The sequence below is a fragment of the Octopus bimaculoides genome, chromosome 10, assembly GCF_046866305.1.
Source record: "Octopus bimaculoides isolate indiv1 chromosome 10, ASM4686630v1, whole genome shotgun sequence".
Lineage (NCBI taxonomy): Eukaryota > Metazoa > Mollusca > Cephalopoda > Octopoda > Octopodidae > Octopus > Octopus bimaculoides.
In genome coordinates, this window is record NC_142937.1 from 32,674,023 (window position 1) to 32,683,129 (window position 9,107).

Genomic DNA, 9,107 nt, shown 5'->3' on the forward strand with positions numbered 1-9,107 from the left:
TTTACAGCTGGATGCCCTTCCTAATGCCAACTACCTTACAGAGTCGACTGGGTGCTTTTTACATGGCATCAACATTGGTGAGGTCACCAAGTAATTTGCAAGACAAAGATTTTTTGAGAAGTTGGTGATATTCAAGGAGGTGACTTTGTGCCAAGTGATGAGAAGTTAGAGTATGACAGAGAGGACAAAAATAAGTGTCTTGTTACAGAGAAGGTGCATGATTGTCACAGTCAGAGAGAGAGAGAGAGAGAGAGAGAGAGAGAGAGAGAGAGAGAGAGAGAGATTACTGAATAATTATGTGTGCATGTTTATAAGAAAGAATATGGAGGCATAGGAATTGAAGTCTAAAAAAATGTCATTTAAATTAATCTAATTTATTTTCTCTTTCACAGGTAATATTGGTCGAAGTGAATGCTTTTCTCTCATATCAAGACAGACATCTCTAAGTAACAATTGAATAATATTCTGGGCAGGTGACAGATACAGAATTTCATACCTGATCAACCCATACAATATTCAATTACTGGAGCAGCCAATACTCAATGAAACCCACAAGTTTTTTCTATCTGAATATAATAATCCAGTGATGGAGACAAGGAATGACTACATTGATAAATTTAGTCATTAACTAGAAATACTCAGTAAAATCCCACAATTACTAGCCAATACATGCAAAAGGAATACTTCTATGTATACAACTATTTTATTTTAAAACATATATTGTCTTACAAAAACAGAGGTTAATTTAATGAATACAATTAATTTAATGAAAACAGAAAAAGCATGAAATCTGGGAGAAAATATTTTCAGTTGACTGAACCAAGGATATCAGAATATCTCTCTTACTCTGAAGTGGTGTAATATCATCCTTACCAGAGTAATATTGCCTTCATCTTCAAAACTTAGAAATACTATAATTTAACTGAAGAATTATGTTGCAACAGATATATGAATTCAAACAGAACTCACTGAGAATACACAACAACAAAAAAGATAAAAGCAGCAATTATCATTAATGACATAATTTTCCATTGATTTTTAATTTCTTTTATTTGCCACAATTGCAAGATGTTTATAAAATAGAATGACACATTTGTTTTGACATTTAAGATTTATATAACAATAAAAATCATAATAATTTGGGATATTGTATTTATTTTCAAGCATTCATAAAGACTCTAGCTTTCATATTTCCTCCTCTATAGAAAAATGCCACTCCTTCACCGGATTCTTCGAGATAACATAGAAATGGCCGTATCTACTTTATCATCTCTAAATCAAACTGTTCCTGTCGTTGGGAATGTAAACATACCAATCATACGGAATCTCAACAACACATCTACAGATTCAGGAATACTGAACACCTCTGTGGACAATTCCCTTACTTCAGGGCAAATTAAAATGAGTGAGTTACTAATCATCAAAGTAGTAGTGCTCGTTGGTGTTGTTAGTATCTTGCTGTTATCATCTTGCCGTTTTGTCTTTAAAATGTTTTCTCGTTACATAACGGACAGTAAAGATGACAGGGATCTTTCTTTTGGATAAATACTTTGCTCAGTATCCCATCACCATAGCCATTCCTAATATCACTGCAAAACCCTTCTTCAATTTGACTGAACTTTTGAATAAATTCTCCAGAAGAAAAAAAGAAATAACTGGTTGAATATTTTCACAAAAAACTAACTGAAATATAAATATCTTCCCTATCCTTTCTAATTGCTTAGTTCTCAATATTTTTTTCTGCTGCAGAAATAGAGACTAAATTTTAAATTAAAAGAAAAGTTTAGGATATATCCATTATTTTTTTAAAGAATTTTATTCACAGTTTTGAAATAAAGAAAGAAAATGTTTGACTCTGATGCCTTGGTGGATTATGTATGAACATTTCAATGTACAAGATATTTTATTTAAAAACCAAAATCATGGTAATGCTAAAATTTCATTTGAAGCAAGTTGAGAAAGCACGTTTTTCTTAATATATGATGTTTAAGTGTAAATATATGTAGGTTCATTGTATAATTGTGTATGTGCAGTGAAGACTCGTGGCTTAGTGGTTAAGATATTTGGCCCATGTTTGTAAGGTTGTGAGTTCAATTTCCAGCAATGTGTTGTGTCCTTGAGCAAGATACTTAATTTCATGTTGCTTCAGTCCACTCAGCTGGTAAAAATTAGTAGAACCTGTATTTCCAAAGGCTAGCCATGTCACATTCTGTGTCACATTGAATCTCTTTGAGAACTATATTAAGGATACATGTCTGTGGAGTGCTCAGCCACTTGCATGATAATTTCACAAGCAGGCTGTTCTGTTCATCAGATCAACTAGAACCCTAGTCATTGTAACTGACAGAGTGCAAGTTTGTTATGAACGTATGTTATAAAATGGGTTTGTCAGGCATCATAGTGCAGTAGTAGTAAGAATATTAATGCAGTATATGAGGATCAGACAACGGTGGTTCCAGAAATTTTGAGCTGGAAACTACAGCCTAGAAGATGAGCCTCATCCTGGAAGATCTTTAGAGGTCGATGAGGATATCCTGCAAACCTTGGTGGAACAAAATCTCATTGTAACTGTTGAGGAACTAGCAGAGAAGCTTGAATTTAGTCATTCAACCACTCATTCAAGTTAGCACTAGACGAAAAACAACCATCTTTGGTTTCAAGACGAAAGGTGTTCTTCCATCAGGATAATGCTTGGCCACATACAGCGAGGATGACATTTAAAAGGCTGCAGCAATTTGGATGGGAAATGATGCCTCACCCACCATATTCGCCAGACATTGCTCCATCTGATTATCATTTATTCTGCAGTCTTCAAAATCATTTGGACGGAAAAAATATGAATTCTGTAGACGAGGTCATAACAGTACTGGAGGAGTATTTTCATCATGGACAAGTGAATTTTGGAAGAGGGGCCTTGCGAGTCAGCCAGATAGATTGAAGAGCATTGTAGAAAATGAAGAAGAGTATATTTTAAATTAAAAAAGAACTTTGTTTATCTTAATTTTGAAAAATAAAAGAAATATTTAAATAATGCATTATTTATGGGGTGACCCAATATGTGCAAAATGGAAGCTGCAAGTTACTACACAAGGAAATGTTAATTGATATGAAGATTTTGAGAAGCTTAAATTAAAAGAGAACACAGTAAAAAGTAGACAGAATTTGTTATAGGGAGATAAGCTACAGGAGAAAGTTAACAGAAAGTTGACTTTTCCATTGACAGGTATGTTTCTCAACTGTGAGACTGAGTTTTATCAAAGGAAGATGATGTGTTTACAGGCAGACGTTATTACTATCTTCTGATTCTTCTTTTTCTTCTCATCCTCCTTTTACCACCTTCACATTTTTCTTCATTTTCTACTAAACTCCCACAACCTTAAGTCTTGAAATCCCAGTTTCAGCCTCTCCTACATACTTTATTTTATTCTCCACATCATTTGCATAAAGAGAACCATTGATTGCCAATATGTTGTAGCTTATGTTTGAGTTTTGCTTCCTTTCCTTATTCCTGCTGTGCTGAGTAATCCTGTATGTTGTCTAAGAAATACTGCTTACCTTGGACAGTTCCCAAACTCATAAACATAAGCCATGCGGGTTTTTAAGAAAAAATTTCATATCCAGATGTCAGTTATAATTCAAGTGCATTTTGTTTAAAGAACTTCATTAGGCATAGGAGTGACTGTGTGGTAAGTAGCTTGCTTACCAACCACATGGTTCTGGGTTCATTCCCACTGCGTGGCACCTTGTGCAAGTGTCTTCTACTATAGCCTCGGGCCGACCAAAGCCTTGTGAGTAGATTTGGTAGACAAAAACTGAAAGAAGCCCGTCGTATATGTATATATATATATGTATGTATGTGTGTGTATATGTTTGTGTGTCTGTGTTTGTCCCCCCAGCATCGCTTGACAACTGATGGTGGTGTATTTACGTCCCCGTAACTTAGCAGTTTGGCAAAAGAGACTGATAGAATAAGTACTAGGCTTCCAAAGAATAAGCCCTGGGGTCGATTTGCTCGACTAAAAAGGCGGTGCTCCAGCATGGCTGCAGTTGAATGACTGAAACAAGTAAAAGAGTAAAAGAGTATTCTTGAAGTCGTTTCAGTGTATGTGTGTGTGTTTGTGTGTATGTGTGTACATACATACATCATCATCATCTTACAGCAATTTTCCATGCTGGTATGGGTCGGTAGATTGTTACTGTCAAATCAGCATGTATTCAAGGATGATGCTCACCTAGACACGTCAGGAAACCACATGTCGCTCATTTAATTTTGGGGCTTTTTTCTTCTATGGCTGGATGCTCTTAATAATATGTACCACTTTACAGAATGTACTGGGTGCTTTTTTATTGCACCAGCACTAGCAACTTGAAAAACTAAAGAACATGAGAGAGAGAGAGAGTGGGGGGAGACATGAAGAGAAGTAAAATAAAAATCAGAGACTCTCTAGACAATAGCAGGTGACATATTCAACTAAGCCTGAAACCTTTAAATCAGATGTTCAAAAGCAATCCCATGTAGCTCTGATGAGTGTGAACAAAGCTGCAGCAGTATGAATCTTGTCATAATGAGAATAAGGTCTAAACTGTTAATTAACCAAGCGAATAATCTCATTTTTATTAAACTTCATGCTCTTCCAATTCCAACGTAGGAACCAGATGTTTATGTACACAATTGGCTCAGGTGTTATCCTCCAGTATCTGAAATTCAAACAAAAGTAATGAAGTCTAAGGGTTTCATTGTGAACAGAGTTTCTAACAAATCTGTTCAAAATTTCAAATGGAAAACTTCAAGGGAAGCCTAAATAAATTATTTTAAGAACTGTATTTAATAAACTGTATTGCCAAGAGGGTTTGGAATCATGATTAGGTACATATCACCATTATGAAGTAGAATTTAGTATCAATGCTGGCTGGGGTAAAAAAAAAAAAAAAAATGCTGTTTGCATGTATAGTGCTGTAGAGGGATCTATAAAGTTCAGCTTATCCATCTTTAATAAAATTTCTCCTAAACTATGAGGCCAATTGTTATCAAAATTGGAGCATAGATTGATTAGACCTATTCAAAGGTTAATCAGGTATTGATATACCTGCACACACGTACCAGCCTCTTTTGATATCAGTCTAATTTGAGTATTTATTTTTTTCTAAGGCACTTACTGTGACATGGGCTTGCAGTGCTCACTTATACATCCCCATCATCTAAGTAGTACTTTCAGCATTCTCTTACTTCTTTTTCAGCACTATACCACTGTGTATATATGCATTCAATAACAAGGACACTGTCTATATTTATCTCAGGGTATTTCCTACAGATGGTATTGTATGTTGTTTTAGTCAGACATCAATCACAGTGGGATGTATTAACCTGATGACATTTTTGGGCAGTGATAAGTTATTCAGTGAGGAATAAATTGAGTTCTGGAAGTGCTTTGTAGTGTAGTTTCTTGCAGACTACCAACCAAGTCATCAGTCTTTCCCCGCTGACAATGTTATCATCTTTACTACCCCTCCTGCCTCCTCCCCACTCTCTTCTGCATCCTGCTATCTCCCCCACCCAACTCATGGCTTCTTGCACATCTGCCCTTCAACACTACCTGTTCTGTTAGTCTGCCTCTCACCCCCTCCCCTTATTCTTCTTTACATACAATCTTGCAAACTGATTTTTCAACTCACCTTATGCCTTGTGGGGTCTTCTAGGCACTTTATCACCATTATCTCTTTTAACTCCTACTATTCATTTTTGCATAATAATAATAATAACAATAATAATAATAATAATGATGATGATAAAAAAAATATTCAGACAAATACATAACAAAAACACCAGGACTTACAAATATATATAACATACAGAAAATTGCACCACTGGGCACTGCACACATCCTATGCAAAACACTTTCAATACAGTAACCATAAGAGCATCACAGCAAACCACAGCACATAATCAAGGCACACAGAGCTGTGCTCCGTAGTGAAGTGAAAGCATGCTATAAAAATAAAACTACTGAATAATAATAATAATGATAATAATAATAATAATAATAGTTTCAAATTTCGGTACAAGGCCAGCAGTCTTAGGGGCAGGCCTAAGTTGATTACATTGACCCCAGTGTCCAACTGGTGCTTATTTTATTGACCTCGAAAGGATGAAAAGCAAAGTTGACCTTGGTGGCATATGCTCTTGAGCATTTTCTCCAGTATGCTTATGATTCTGCCAGCTTGCTGTCTTTATTATAATAATAATAATAATAATAATAATAATAATAATAATAATAATAATCCTTTTGCTGTAGGCACAAGGCCTGAAATTTTGGGGGAGGGGACTAGCTGATTACATCGACTCCAGTGTTTCCCTGGTACTTGATTTATCGACACCAAAAGAATGAAAGGCAAAGTCAACCTTCGCGGAATTTGAACTCAGAACATAAAGTGGAATAAAATGTTACCATTTTGTCTGGCATGCTAACAATTATGCCAGGCTGCCGCCTTAATAATAATAACCCTTTCTACAATAGCCACAAGGCCTGAAGCTTTTGGTGTAGGGGCTAGTCTATTATATCGACCCCAGTGTTTGACTGGTACTTTTTTTATCAACCCTGAAAGGATGAAAGGCAAAATTGACCTCAGCAGAATTTGAACTCAGAATGTAAAGAGAAAATGTTCCAAAGCATTTTGTCCACTATGCTAATGATTCTGCCAGCTTACTACCTTGATAATAATAACAACAACAACTTAGATTTCATTTGGTGAAATACAAAAAGATGACACCTATTATGCTCAGTGGAGATTTATGGAAACCTAACTGTGTGTTATATGATATTTCCTGCATCTGAAGCATATGGTGCAATAATTTAAATATCCAGGTTGCTGTTAATGAGACTGTTGGTATTAATTAATGAGCAAAACTGGTCATTAGTTTTATCTTGGTACTACACTTATCAAAACACACACCGGATTTTCTTTTTCTTAAATATGAAAGAAAAGAGAAATACAAAGAAAGAAAGGGAAAAAGAAAGAAAAGAAAAGAAAGAAAAGACAGAAGGTATAATAATCATAGAAATTAGAAAAGCTGTGTTGTGATGATGAGTCATTTCATGGCAACATGAAAATAAGACTGCAAATATTGTGAGTTCAGGGAAAAAACAACAGAACACACACGCACGCTTGCACACACACACACACACACAGAGCTGCTTTTATATATGTATATGTAACTTATGTGGATGATTGTGGGCATATGATTGTTCCTGCATGTACATGTCTTTTTAATCTGTTTGTTTATCTTTATATTAAACCGACTATATGTCTATCTTCCAAGCCATGCTTGCATGTGTATGTATGTATGTATATACATACATACCCTGTTACAAGAAGAGAAGCCAGACATCAGGTGTATCTAGCAAGGAGAAAGGCCCAGAGACCAAAAAGTGTACCAATGACGACCAGAGGCATAAGTTATTCCAGATACCTAGGCAGTGTGTCTGAGAGAAAATTGAGACATCACAGGGGAAAGTATGTACAGAATGGTAATACATCTCCAGTGCACGAAAGTGCTATTAAGTGAGATTGTTGAATGAGAAAAATGCATGAGAGGAAGAGGGTATAACCCATGTATACCCAATGAGAGAATAACCATCCTAGTTGACAGCAGTATGATGGATGAAGCAGTTGAGGATAAGAAGGCAGGGAAAGCCTCTGGTTCATCAGGTATTACTGCTGAGATGCTTAAAATATCTGGCTGAGTAAGATTTATAATGTTCACCCACATAGTAAATCAAGTAGTACGAAAGAGTATCTTATTCAGTGGGGGTAGACTAAAAAGGGGGAGATGAGAAGATGATCAGTTGGTAGAGAAGTTGTGAGGGGAAAGGAAGACAGAGAGTGGGGGAGCTGTGGGTGAATGCAGCAAGGGTAGTGAGAGAAAGGGCTGGAGAGTACCACAGAGGTGAGAGAAGAGCAGAGGATGAATGAGAGAAAGTATCCCAGGCATTGAAGCTGTGATGAGAAGGCAGTGGGTAAGAGAGGCAGGAGGTTGCAGTTGGTGAAAGCAGTGAGAGCAGAGAAAAAGAGAGACCTGAAGGAAGAGGAGAGTAACATAGAGGTGTGTGTGGAGAGCAGAAGATGAAATCTATGAGAGTATCTTATGCAAGGAGGCTGTGGAGAGAGAATAGTGAAGGAGAGAGAGCACTGAATGAATACAGCACAAGCATCCCAACCATCAACACTCTCCTTGTTAGCATTCTCTCTGCCATACTTGCCAAAAAGAGCAGTTTTTCACAAGTACAGCATGTCACCAATTGTGGTAGTCACTTCTTACTTGTGAGGTTCAACATCTTGAGATCAGTTTTCATCACTTCCTCCCATGTCTTTCTGAAGTCTTCCTCTTGCATAGGCACCATCCACTTCAAGCACTCAGCATGTTAATATACATCCGTCATCATGCATATGCAAGCTACATCTGATACCTCTAACACACAGTTTTTCTCACAGCTCATCTGTACCATGTCAGTCATGCATGCTGACATTACACATTTAGTGAAGCATTCTTGATTCATTTATGTCTAATGTTCACAAATTTTTTGCATTCACAGCCCAGGTATCACTACCATGTAGCACCTCACTTCACATACAAGCGTCATACAATCTGCCCTGTACTCTGAGTGAAAGGCTCTTTGTTACCAACAGAGGTTGTAACTCCTTGAATATTTTCCACCATGTTCTTGCTCTGATTACTATGCTTTCAGGGCCCACAAACCCACTGCCAATTAGATTACTTTGCTAACAAAAACTATTGACTATTTCTAGAGAGCCTTCTAAGCTGCACTCTGTGCTTAATGCTCCAGCACATTTGGCACATACGAAGATTACCTTTCCTATTAGCCAGTCTGTGGTCTCACTACACCTCCTGTGTATCCATTGTTTACTCTGGCACACTTTAGGAAGTTTCTTTCAACATCTTTTATGCATATTTATTTTCTTGTTTTCTTTTCTTAGCATAAATTTAGTCTTGGTTAAGTTTACTTTAAGGCCCTTCAATTCCAGGTTTTGCTTCCATATCACCAATTTATTCACCAAATCTTCCACATATACTACTATAAGAACAAGAT

At 36.5% G+C, this 9,107-nt stretch overlaps 1 long non-coding RNA gene across 1 annotated transcript in view; it reads left to right on the forward strand.

Annotated features, from left to right (window-relative positions):
* Positions 1-1,859, forward strand: part of LOC128248890 (uncharacterized) — a 30,485-nt gene extending 28,626 nt beyond the window's left edge. The window contains exon 2 of the long non-coding RNA XR_008265035.2: positions 393-1,859. This is a non-coding gene — a long non-coding RNA (uncharacterized LOC128248890). The remainder of the gene's footprint in view (positions 1-392) is intronic.
* Positions 1,860-9,107: the final 7,248 nt, after the last annotated feature.